This window comes from Heptranchias perlo, chromosome 23 (genome assembly GCF_035084215.1).
Source record: "Heptranchias perlo isolate sHepPer1 chromosome 23, sHepPer1.hap1, whole genome shotgun sequence".
Classification (NCBI taxonomy): Eukaryota; Metazoa; Chordata; class Chondrichthyes; order Hexanchiformes; family Hexanchidae; genus Heptranchias; species Heptranchias perlo.
Window position 1 is genome coordinate 13,975,448 of NC_090347.1, and position 12,916 is coordinate 13,988,363.

Here is a 12,916-nt window from a genome sequence, read left to right on the forward strand (position 1 = left end):
CTTTTAGCATAATGAAAGAGTGCGTACAAAAGGGAAATGGTTGTGTACAATGCTTCAGATGATTCCTCCAAGAAGATGCAGCAGTTCCCAACTTAGTTTTGGGCCATGGTTTATGGGCCGCACAAAAAATGTGAACAAAATTGAGCAGTACCTTCACGTTCCGCCTGGTGCTAGCAAACCTCTTCCTCATTTGGAGCCAAATATAAGGGACCTGTATGGCTACATCGACTCAGTTGGTGACCTCCCCCCATGCAGCTTGCACCTATACTTTGACTGGACATTAGCCTTCAATCTCAAAAGCAGCTGCCTTCCTTTGATGCACCTCCTGCAGCAGGACATTGAACCCTTCGGCATCAAAGGGAGCAAAGCTGCGCATTTATCACCACTGTAACATTCAGAGCAATTAGCCAGCTTTTCTGTCATTGTCACAGCTTCCTCTTTAATGGTGAGCTGCAGCCCTTTAAAAGCTGCTGCATTATTGGATTTTCCACCCCCAGCCAAATGTGCCACAGAAGCTTTTCAACTTGCCGGTAATCTATTCAAATTAAAGGGAAGGGCTCCCTTCAGAAAATTTGACACAGCCCACTCTCTGAGGTGCCTGTCCAAGCAACCCTGCTTCATGGTCCAACTCAACACCATTTTTGCCATGATCAGAAAGTTGGAACTTATAAGTAGGCTTTTGGGCTCATTTTATCAATCTGCCCTGCCTGCAGGCAACCACACAGCTGGATGTAATGCCCCTATTGCAGCCCCTGTTATGATCTGCTAAGTATTTTCAAGCTGGGGATCTGAACGAGGGATCTTCCTGGTTTGTATGGCTCAGACTCCATGTCTACACCTCAGAAGCACTTCACCTCATTATATAGTAAATTATTAAATGTTAGCTACAAGTACAAATAGAAGGCAATGACACAGTGGGGGTAGGTCTTGGCTTTATGCGATGGTGTAAAACGGGCGGTAGCGAGGCGTCAGCCTGTTTTATATTTCTCCCGATTATTATTTCCATTGACTTCACTGATTTTACACCACTGCACAAAGTCAAGATCTACCCCATTAAGAGGTTCAGAGACACCAACACCATCTGATTTCCAAGATATGTTACATCATTGAAATAGTTGTGCAATTATTTATAACGCTTACTTCTTCAATTGCTTCTTACCATTTTAAGTTCATAAATAAGACATGTCTGCAGCTGAGACAAGCTGATTTCAAATGGACAGCGGGTTCCAGTGATTGAATCTCCTCATTTGGACTGAGACGGTATTGCACAATGTGAGTCAAACTGTAGTGATATCAGAGTTTATTTTACTGCATATTACAGAGAAATTAAATGCCTTATATATGTTACAGAATGCTGCATCGTGATACTGTGACAAAACCTTTTAAATAATATACACTGCATTCTTAAAAAAAATGTTAAGGATGTTTAATGATGTGTTGAGTAAAGATTATGCAAGTGATACATTTGAAGACAGTTTACATAGGGAAACAAAGATGACACAACTATGAATTGAACCCGGACTAAGTGGGTTATTGTATTTTTACCTCTGGGACCTGTGCTTAAACCCAGCTTTGTTGTGAGATGAAGATCTCTTCTCTCAGTATATTCCATTATCACTGAATATCTGTAAATATTTTCTTATCCATATTTAAAGATACACTTTTTTTTCTTTTGTATGTTAGAAGAATTTGCTGAAAAATGCTCAATATTAAATATATGTGGCTGTGTCTCTGATGTATTGGTCGAATTTTGCCTATATGAGGCCTTGCAAATTTGTTGCTGTTTCTTCATTTTGAAAAGAAGTCCATTTCCTATAAGGAAGATGTTATGTGATGAATTTTAATCCAGCACACTTTGGGAAATTTTGGGGTAGAAATTTGGGTGCGTACCATTTTTGGGTACGTTCCCTGCACCTGAATGGTGAGGCCCGAGGCGCCCCCAATGTTGGGCCTCGGGCCACATTGCAATGGGGCCGGCATGGTGCAAACAGTCGAGAGATATATGAGGCCGGGAAAGGGTGGGGGGTGAGGGAAGCGGCGGTCTGCGGTCTTTAAAGGTGGGGTCAGGACAAGAACTCCTGCTCCTCCCGGCTCCACATTCAGGTAAAACTTGCTTTTATTGGTAGCAGGTGGTCCCAAGGTCTGGTTTTACTGAATGCGCCAGCTGCCTTGGGGCAAACCAATCTTGCAGTAGGGGCCTCAAACAGGCGTTAGGCTGCTTATTTGCACATGCAAAGGGCTGAACGCCTGTTTCAGGAGTGGGCACTGCAGGTCATTTTTTTCCTTTACCAATATGGCGGATGGCGGTCTTCCTGCCCGCCATATTGGTAAAGGAAAAAAAGTGACCTACAGTGCCCACTCCTGAAACAGGCGTTCAGCCCTTTGCTAACTGCTTAGTAGGCCAGTTAGCGCCCGAAAAATGGGCCTTGCACAGCCGAATATATAGGTCATTGTCTGGTGCCATCAACATGTAATTCGCAATGGGACAAATTTTAATCTTCTGCACTCTCGGCATAGAGCTTCACACTGAAGAAGGAAACTGACCACAATGTTATGTTCCTTATTCCTGTCAGCATTTTAAGAGAGACTGTTTGTGGGAGCCACATTCTCACACACAAAGGCCATGACTCATGCCAGGGTACAGTTTCACGGCTGTTCTCCAGTACCTTGCCCTAAGAGCCATCCTTCGCGTGTGAGCCTCGGCGGTGTTGGCAGACTATTCAACTATGGGGAGCATCGCAGCTGAACCCGATCCTGTTCTCACTCAATATCCACATGCGTGCATCCGCCTGCAGGGTTTCCCCGGATATTGTTCAGGAGCAGGAACCCTTTCTGAATGTCTTCCTCCTCCCTTAGCCCAGGAGATCTGATCCCAATTATAACAGCTTCAATGCTATACTGGCTGAGATCAGTTCACTCGGCACAGGCTGGGGATCAAACCTGAGACCTCTTCGGTCAGTTTACAGTATAATCACACACCGAGCCATTGGGGGAACTGAACTTTGACTCTTTGACACAATCTCACAATAACAAAAAAACTGACAGTAAAGCTCCATGACTATTTGTGGTCATCTGCTGATAGTTATGGTAATTTATTTTATGTGAAATGCTTTCGGTCAGTGCTGATGGACTTGTGGTAGAAAGTTAATAAACCCAACATACACAAATAATACTTAAGCCAGAAATGATTTTAGCTATTTAATATATCAATATTTTGGGGTTACGTTTATAACTGCAACCACTGATTTGAGATCGGTACCTACAGTATTGGCTTTAGTCAGACAGTACCTCATTTATACTGCCTGGCACCAGCTGCAGTTCTTCTGCCAAAGAAAGAGCCATGCACATTGTGCGTACACATGGGCAAAGCTCCTCTCATCAGTTAAAATATCAATGTATGGAGAGCGCAGGCTTAAGCATCGCTCAGCAGTTAAATCAACTCCAGGTAAGTATTTTAAAAAGTGCTCAGGGGATCCAAGGGATCTCCTCAGCGCTTGTGAAACCAGGTTTGATGTCCCACTGGAGTTAGGCCCCATGCAACGCTAAAGCCAAGCCATGTGCTCCAGTGTCTCGCATTGCTTCTCTCCGAATTCAGGGCAGGAATTAACTTGACAGTGAGAGTACAACTTCAGCATTGCTGCAAAGTAGGAGGCATTCTGCAGTGATGCAAACATACACTGAAGTGTAAGCCTTGTGACATTTTAGGAGATGTTCTCTGATCTCGGGTCACCAGAGGAGAACCAAATTCAAAGGGAGTGTAGGCAGGAGATAAGGCTGCAGCACTGCAGTGCTGGTGATCTGATTCGTGACCTCTCTTAAAGTGCAACACCCCAATTGGAGTGTGGGATCAGTCAATACACCCTGTTGTTTCAAACAATATATGAAGTATATCAAATATATATGTGCTGTAGACTCAAATAACGATCATAATGCTCTGTTAAATGAAGTATCTGAGTGCTAAATATCTGTTGCACCTCTCAAAACAAACAAAAGTCATGTCATGCAATATGGATTGTTATTCTATAAATTTCTAACAGGCATCATTTCGTAAAGTAGAACTAAAGGTGCAAAGTAAAAAGCAATCTCCATTAACATCCTCCAACTGAGTAGAACATTCAATCCTCAATTTAATACAATAATCCTCAAAGAGTTACTGAGAGTACTAACTCGGGAAGCATTATTAACAGGTTAATTTGTAACAGAAGATATGTACTGCAGGGCTGCAGGAACAATGTTCAAAGAGGGAATTTTGTTCAGCAACGTGAGGTGCTGAAAGTGTGGCAGAGATCCCATCCTGAGCAAATGAAGTGTAGAACTCTACATCCTAAATCTCAACGGAAGCAGCAATGTCTGGCCATAGTCAGTGCTACTTCCATAGGATTGAATAGCAGCCTGAAACACTGAGATTTAGAACTATTTACCTTACTCCCGAGCTCCACACACCAGCACAGATGTTCCTTGTGGAGCTGTGGTTACCGGCGGAAGCTGGAAAGGACACACATGCGGCAGCCTACTAGGCCCTAACTAGACGCGTGGAGCCTTACATGCTTGTTCATTAGGCTCGGACAGACAGGCTCCCTTTCACCTCTCTGTGTTTATACAAAGAGTAAGTTATCCCACCTCTGAAAATGAAAGCGGGCTGCTCCGACCACAGCCTAATAAAAACCTGACATGAGGCACAGCTGCCAAGAAAAGCCAACCTGGAACTCATTTAAGAAATGATCAGTAACAAGAAAGTAGTTACCTATAAAACTATAGATAACACCACAAGTAATATTAACCGTAGTCTCTATGTACCACTGGCTGCTTTATTTATATTGTGGGAATGATATGTTGGAAAATGTATTCACTATAGTGATGCCTACTCTCCAAAGAGTGTTTCCTGCATATGAGAGATTTTAAGAGTAACATACACTGCATGCAAAACCACACCTACAGATTCCATGATCCATGTTTATGGAAAATTTAATGTTGACTCAAATGATTGGGTGTAATCAATAGAAGGAGATGGGTGAATGCTAAAGGCTGTCATTATGGAACCACAGTAAGTAATTTGTTTAATTGTAGTGAATAATGTGCCTTTTCACTTCATTATGAGGCACTTCCATGTGACCCCTGCTCATGCTACATCTTTTATGGTTCTGGTATTGACACAGCTCCCGAATAAAATGCCGTGTAAATGTACCAAGAGTATGTAGTCTGGATTTAGACCAGCACAGAAAGTCATGTCTCCTGTCTGGGAATTTCACTTTGGTTTGGATCTGGAGGCTGGCCAGCGTGAATGTGGATCTGGAGTGACTTGAGAGTCTGTCTCCGGACTGCACCACTACGCATGCAGGTAATAGGAGATGGCAGTGTGAACTCACCGCCATGCCATCCGCCCCGTATGCCTGCGTGGCTCAAGACTTCGAGTCTGTGATCTGCTGCATGGGCAGAGTCGACCTCACACCTGAAGTGGAATGGATCTACTCTGCAGAGTCAGCATGCCTTACATTCTGCTGGGTACTGACAACCGCGACCAAAGCAGGGGCGGGGAAAGGGAGTGATCCAACTGCGGAGGCTGAATCAGCTTACGAGGCACAACTGCTGGAAAGCAGCACAGTGGCGGTGATGGGGTCTGTAGTACTAGTCGTGGTGAACAGTTCCGAAGGCGTGCCCAAGACCAATGGCCTGGACAAAAGATGGACAGACTTGTTCCAATTGCAGCAGGGGGTTTGAGTGACGGGCAGCCTTAAAGTTGAGACCGCAATCATTTGGTTTTGGAGCCAAGCATTCTAACACGTCAGTACAAGGCTCATCATACTGTTTCCTTTGCTCTTCCGTGATGTTTATTTGCTCATCAAGAAAGTCGACATTCTCCACGAACGGGCGGCCAATTAGAGTGTTTCATTTCACCTCCGCACTAAACTGCAAATAGCGAAATATTTCTTCACATGTGGGGAAACCACATGTGATTATTAATCGCAGCAGCCTGTGGGTTTGTAATATTTAAATGAAATGAAGAAATAACACTCCCATTCTGGCCTCCAGGCTGTTGTGGATATAATATGAGCAGAAAAATTTCACACTTCAGTAGAACATTAATCCAGATTGAACCAGACAGCTGACAAAGCAAAAAAAAATTAATTAAAAAAAAAAATCGAATTTATTAAGTAATACGTCCTGCATTTTTTTTCTCTCAGCTAACGAGACCACCAGCAGCTATTGTGCTTTCTTAAAAAGTATTGAGGGAATCCATTACAATTAATCAGTAAAAATTGTTGTTTTATGAAACTGATTTAACGTGATCATTGATCTCACTCATTAGCATCTGTAAAAATGTTGAGTGTTTTTATTGCTTTATCAATGTCATAATAACACAAAAATATTGTACTACTGCAGCGGCATTTCCAGCAGTGTCACACTGAATGGTACTCTATTGGTGTGCACACTTGCTTTGTTCTGCTGCATTTCATTTCTCCAGTCGGGTGAGATCAATCAGTTACTGTTCGAGGCCACTAGGTGGAACGCTGTATGAAAATGAGGCATTCTGTCTCGAGGTGTTGGAAGCGAGGCATTAAAGAGTAATAAACATTAACCAGCCAGCAGCATTGATTGCAATCCTCAAAAATAATTTTAGAGCCTGTATTATCCTTTTTCTTTGAAGATGGATGTTTGGATCACCCAGAATCCCACAATTTAGGACTCTGACTTCAAGAAGCCAAAATCCTGGAAATCCATCTCTACCTTTGGCAAATTTTCTTCTCCATCTCCAGTTCTATTCTTTTTTCCTTTCAGCTATACTTGATATAGCTTAAATGCCCACAGAACAAAATCAATATTTTTAAACATGAAAATACAATAGAATTCTGAACATGATCCTAATTCTCCATCTTATATAAAATAATAATACATTGCTTGTGGTATTGTCCACGGTCAGTTGATGAATATAAGTTTTTTTTATATATATGAAAAAAGATAGTGATGGAGAAAGGAGGGAGATTTCAGAAATGTGCTCCACAGAGCCACTTACTGGTCAGAGCTTGTACCTACGTTGTGACAGCAGACCGCCAAATTCAATGGGAAATGCTGACATGGCAATTTACAATGGTAAATACTTAAATAATAGCGTGACCAAAAATATCGTGACAACAGAAAGTAAAGTTTTTGGACAGGAAATGCATGACCCATGCAAGTTTTTAAAAGTGCATTCTGGGTCTTTGTGTTAATAAACTAGTGTGATATAAATTTTCACCAAATTTTGGCTCATCAGGAAAACACCTGTTATCATTCATTAGGGATAATTCTGTCGCTATCACTGCTCGAGCACACCTCGATACGAGAATATAATTCCACCCAGAATGCTTTTTTAGTCAGGGAAGCGACTGAATTCCATTAATAGAAGCAAAAAATGCAATTTAAAAGTTAGATTTCTCCACAATGCAGGAGCATGTGACACAGAATCATGGAATCATACAGCACAGAAGGAGGCCATTCAGCCCGTCGTGTCTGTGCTGGCTCTCTGAAAGAGCTATCCAATTAGTCCCACTCCCCTGCTCTTTCCCCATAGCCCTGCAAATTTTTCCTTTTCAAGTATATATCCAATTCCCTTTTGAAAGTTACTATTGAATCAGCTTCCATCACCTTTTCAGGCAGTGCATTCCAGATCATAACAACTCGCTGCGTAAAAAAAAAATCTTCTCATCTCCCCCCTGGCTTTTTTGCCAATTATTTTAAATCTGTGTCCTCTGGTTCCTGCCAGTGGAAACAGTTTCTCCCTATATACTCTATCAAAACCCCTCATAATTTTGAATACCTCTATTAAATCACCCCTTAACCATCAATGCTCTATGACGATGTTACCGAGCATGTGGCAACTCTTCACTTTTTATTAGTTTAACTGGCAGAGAGAAGCTCGACATCCCTGGGCTGCTACAGATCCTGCCATTCTTTACATCCTCCGAGATTGAGGAATCTGCTATTAAACAGCGTTGTGTCAGTGGAGCTCACTCACGAAGGGGAGTTTGGTTTGGAAATTAAGTCATTTCAAGGAATCACTACAGTTATATTGAGCAAGTTACATTTTGGGGAGATTTATCTGCCTTGTATTAGGCCTTTCACTCTTTTTTTTTTAGGCAGGCCATTTATTTCCTCCTTTCTTGTTCTCCCCATGCATCACCAGGAGCTGAGAATTTGGCCAGGTTCATGGCACTTTCTAACTGGTTGTGTGGGAGTACATTGAATGACTCTCCATCCAGCTTTTCCCTCTTGTCAGTGAGGAGCAACTTTACCTCTGCTCTGGACCTTTACATGACCGTACAGTTGAGATTGGGATTTCACCAGGTACAAATAAAATCGAAAGTCTGTGGGACCAAGTGGTGGAGAGGCCTCCAACACAATGCACTGCTTGTATTAGATCCCATCTCTTATATAATTCCACCTCATTATTCACAGTATTCAGAGCATGTGGATCAATCAATGACCTGTGAGAGGTGAAAAACAATTCTGTATAAAATATTTGCTATTATAGGATAAATTCATCAATCCCTCACTCGCAGCAGGGAACCACACTGGACGGAACAAAAGGTGAGAGAATCGGTGCCATGATGTTATAGGCCTATCTCGGACCTCTGATGCTTTTAAGCACGGCTCCCCGCTGCTGTGTTTACCCACACATAAAAACTTTGACATGCTGTCAATAAATTAAGTGAAATCATTAGAAACTGTCCTTCTTCTTTCAAACAGCATTGCCAACTGTACAGTAGAAGTCACAATTTCAGCAATGTACAAGGGCTGTGAAAGCCAGAACTTGAAGCTTACCGAAATAAGGATCAGAGTTCTTTACATAAGTCTGAGACTCAAACTGATTCATTCTCTTTTTGTAGTTTTCTATTTATGTGTTATCCTTCACATTTGAAACATCAAAGTTCCTGGAGCAGAGAGTTGATAAATTAATTTGTACTTTTGCTCAAGCTTCAACTTTATCCCTGAATTTAGCAAGTGTGCACTCAGATACAGGCAGTTCACAGTTTAGACTGGGAGGTTCAGATACAAATGTTGACAAGCAGAGATTAATGTAGACACACTTTATTGAGTTACCATTCATATTTCAACAAGTACCTCAACCCTAGTCCTACAAGTTCAAGGAGAGGGGATGCAAATACTTTGGCCTTTGGTCATGTTGAGCACACAAGAACCTGTCAATGTAATGTAGATTTTACAATAAAATATTGTTCTACAGCATCACGCTTGAAAATATTCTCCTACATTTGTTTTGCAATACTTTAGCGTCAAGAAAAAATAGGGAACAATTAAAGTAGAGAAAGAAGCAGTATTAAAGATCAATGCTATGCAATTCTCTTTCACTATTGCTTCTGTCTATTGGAAGGAGTTTCATCAGGTTTATATATGCATATTATACATGGAATGTTACAAAATTATTAAAAATGCATTAAAAAATACAATTCTTGGTAACTAACATCTAGGCTACATTTTGTTGAAGGCCAGGCATATCATCAGTTTTGCAGTATAGTAAACGGCATGTATGTTGCTAAACATTACAAAGTCACTGCTTACAGCACATATATAATTAGCACAAAACAATTCTCATTTGAGACAGATGCATAGTTCAGTGATGTAATTCTCCACAGTTCAAATAATTTGTACAGCTAAATTATGCAAATTATCCATGATTCAGAGCTCGTAAACAGATAACGGATACAATTACCCATAGTTTGAAGCATGTAGATGAGTGTAATTACAGATATCCCATAATTCTCACAGGAAGCTGCGCACAAAGGGAGCATATTGGAGAGTAGCCATCGTAACCCTATCTCTGATCTATGCTCCAAGGAAGATGGTAGTGGTTGTTGGAGGCCAATCATCTCAGCCCCAGGACATTGCTGCAGGAGTTCCTCAGGGCAGTGTCCAAGGCCCAACCATCTTCAACTGCTGCATCAATGACCTTCCCTCCATCATAAGGTCTGAAAATCATCATCAAAGGTGTTCAGAAGGCGAGAGAGAGGCAGAGGGAAACATCTCAACTCCAGAAAAGCATGCAGAATCTTCTCCTGCTGCAGTCGATGGAGATCGATGTCGGGGAGGAACTCAGAGAGGTGAAGGACCAGCAAGCCTCGCTCTTTGCCTCCGAGGCCTCCAAGATCATTTTCCGGTCCAGAGTCCGTTCCTTGGAGCAGGATGAGACCTGCTCGTGTTTCTTCTTCCAAAAGGTGCACAGGGAGAGCTCTGTGATCAGCAGCCTGAAGGAAGAGGACGGCTCGGTCACGTCCTTGCAGCCCGACATAATGAGGATCTGCAAATCCCTTTATGCCGGACTGTACGACGCGAAGCCCACAGACAGCGCGGCCTCCCAGTCCTTCTTGTCGTCAATCACGGAGGTTCTAGACGACAGCAAGCGGGAGATTCTGGATCACCCGCTAACTCTGGACGAACTGACAAAGGCCGTCCATTCCTTTGAGAAGAGTAAGACTCTCGGAAGCGACGGCTTACCGGTGGAGTTGTACTCGGCTCTGTGGGACTGGATAGGCCCAGACCTGCTGGAAGTGTACGGGGGTATGCTTCTGGCAGGCAGCATGTCAGACTCCATGAGGAAAGGCATCATCACGCTCATCTACAAGCGGAAGGGGGAGAGGGAAGAAATCAAAAATTGGCGACCCATCTCACTACTTAACTACAAAATTCTGTCCAAGGTCATCGCCAATTGGGTCAAGTCAGCCCTGGAAGTGGTGATTCACCCCGATCAGACCTGCGCTGTACCCGGCAGGAAGATCTCTGATAGCCTGGCGCTACTCAGTGATTCGATCGCCTACGTACAGGACAGGGGGGTGAACACCTGCCTGATCAGCCTGGACCAGGAGAAGGCCTTTGACAGAATATCCCACACGTACATGATGGACGTGCTCTCCAAAATGGGGTTTGGGGAGGGAATCCGCAATTGGATCCAACTGCTCTACACAAACATCAGTAGTGCCGTTTCAATCAACGGGTGGGAATCAGAAAGCTTTCCGATCAAATCTGGAGTCGGGCAGGGCTGTCCTCTCTTGTTCATGTGCTGCATTGAACCCTTTGCCGAGTCCATCAGGAGGGATGCGGGCATAAGAGGGGTGACGATCCCAGGCACCGGAGGCACTCAGGACAAGGCCTCCCTGTACATGGACGACGTCGCCGTCTTTTTGCTCAGATCAGCTGTCGGTCCGCAGATTGATGAGCATCTGCGACCTGTTCGAACTGGCCTCAGGGGCCAGGGTAAATCGCACCAAGAGCGAGGCCATGTTCTTTGGGAACTGGACCGACTGATCCTTTGTCCCCTTCACCGTCAGGTCGGATTACCTGAAGGTGCTGGGGATCTGGTTCGGGGGGGCCAGGGCGTGCACTAAAAACTGGAAGGAGCAGGTTCAAGGTTAAGCAGAAACTGGGACTGTGGGATCGACGATCCCTCTCGATCGTGGGCAAAAACCTGGTCATCAGGTGCGAGGTGCTCTCGGTGTTGCTGTCCTTGGTACAGGTCTGGCCAATACCTCGCTGTTACGCCGTGACAGTCACCCGAGCCATCTTCCACTTTATCTGGAGATCAAAAATGGACCGTGTCCGCAGGGACACGATGTACAAATCTCTGGAAAGGGGGGAAAGGCGTGCCCAACGTGGCCCTCATCCTGATGGCCACTTTCGTGTGCGGCTACATCAAGCTTTGCGTGGACCCTTGGTACGAAAACACAAAGTGTCACTACGTGCTGAGGTTCTACCTATCCCTGGTGTTGCGAAGAATGCTCCGTCCAGTTGGACCGTTCCGCCCCACCTGTCCTTCGTCAAAAAGTTTATGCAAAAAAACACGTTCGACCACAAGGCGATCAGTAAGTGGTCCGCACGTAATGTCCTCGAGACCCTGCAGGAAAAGGAGACGATGGATCCTGTCAGTCGGCTCCCCGAGCAGACTGTCAATGTCATTTGGCAGAACGCCTCATCACCTGAGGAAGGAGGAAGCCTCCGAAAGCTTGTGGAATTTAAAATAAATTTGTTGGACTATAACTTGGTGTTGTAAAATTGTTTACAATTGTCAACCCCAGTCCATCACCGGCATCTCCACATCATGTAATTATGTACAATGTGTTCATTGAACTGTACTTGATGTAACCTGCAAATTGTGTAATCTGTACTGTGTACGTTTGGAATGTGATATGACAACTGTATTGTATGTATTGCTGCAAATTTTATGAATAAAGTATATTTTAAGAAAAAAAATGATGTTCGCTGATGATTGCACAGTGTTCAGTTCTATTCGCAACCCCTCAGATAATGAAGCAGTCCGTGCCAGCATGCAGCAAGACCTGGACAACATACAGCCTTGGGCTGATAAGTGGCAAGTAACATTCGTGCCACACAAGTGCCAGGCAATGACCATCTCCAACAAGAGAGAGTCTAATCACCTCCCCTTGACATTCAATGGCATTACCATCGCCAAATCCCCTACCATCGACATCCTGGGGGTCACCATTAACCAGAAACTTAACTGGACCAGCCATATAAATACTGTGGTTACAAGAGCAGGTCAGAGGCTGGGTATTCTGTGGTGAGTGACTCACCTCCTGACTCTCCAAAGCCTTTCCACCATCTACAAGGCACAAGTCAGGAGTGTAATGGAATACTCTCCACTTGCCTGGATGAGTGCAGCTCTAACAACACTCAAGAAGCTTGACGCCATCCAGGACAAAGCAGCCTGCTTGATTGGCACCCCATCCACCACCCTAAATATTCACTCCCTTCACCACCGGCGCACTATGGCTGCAGGGTGTACCATCCACAGGATGCACTGCAGCAACTTGCCAAGGCTTCTTCGACAGCACCTCCCAAACCCGCGACTTCTACCACCTAGAAGGACAAGGGCAGCAGGCACATGGGAACAACACCACCTGCACGTTCC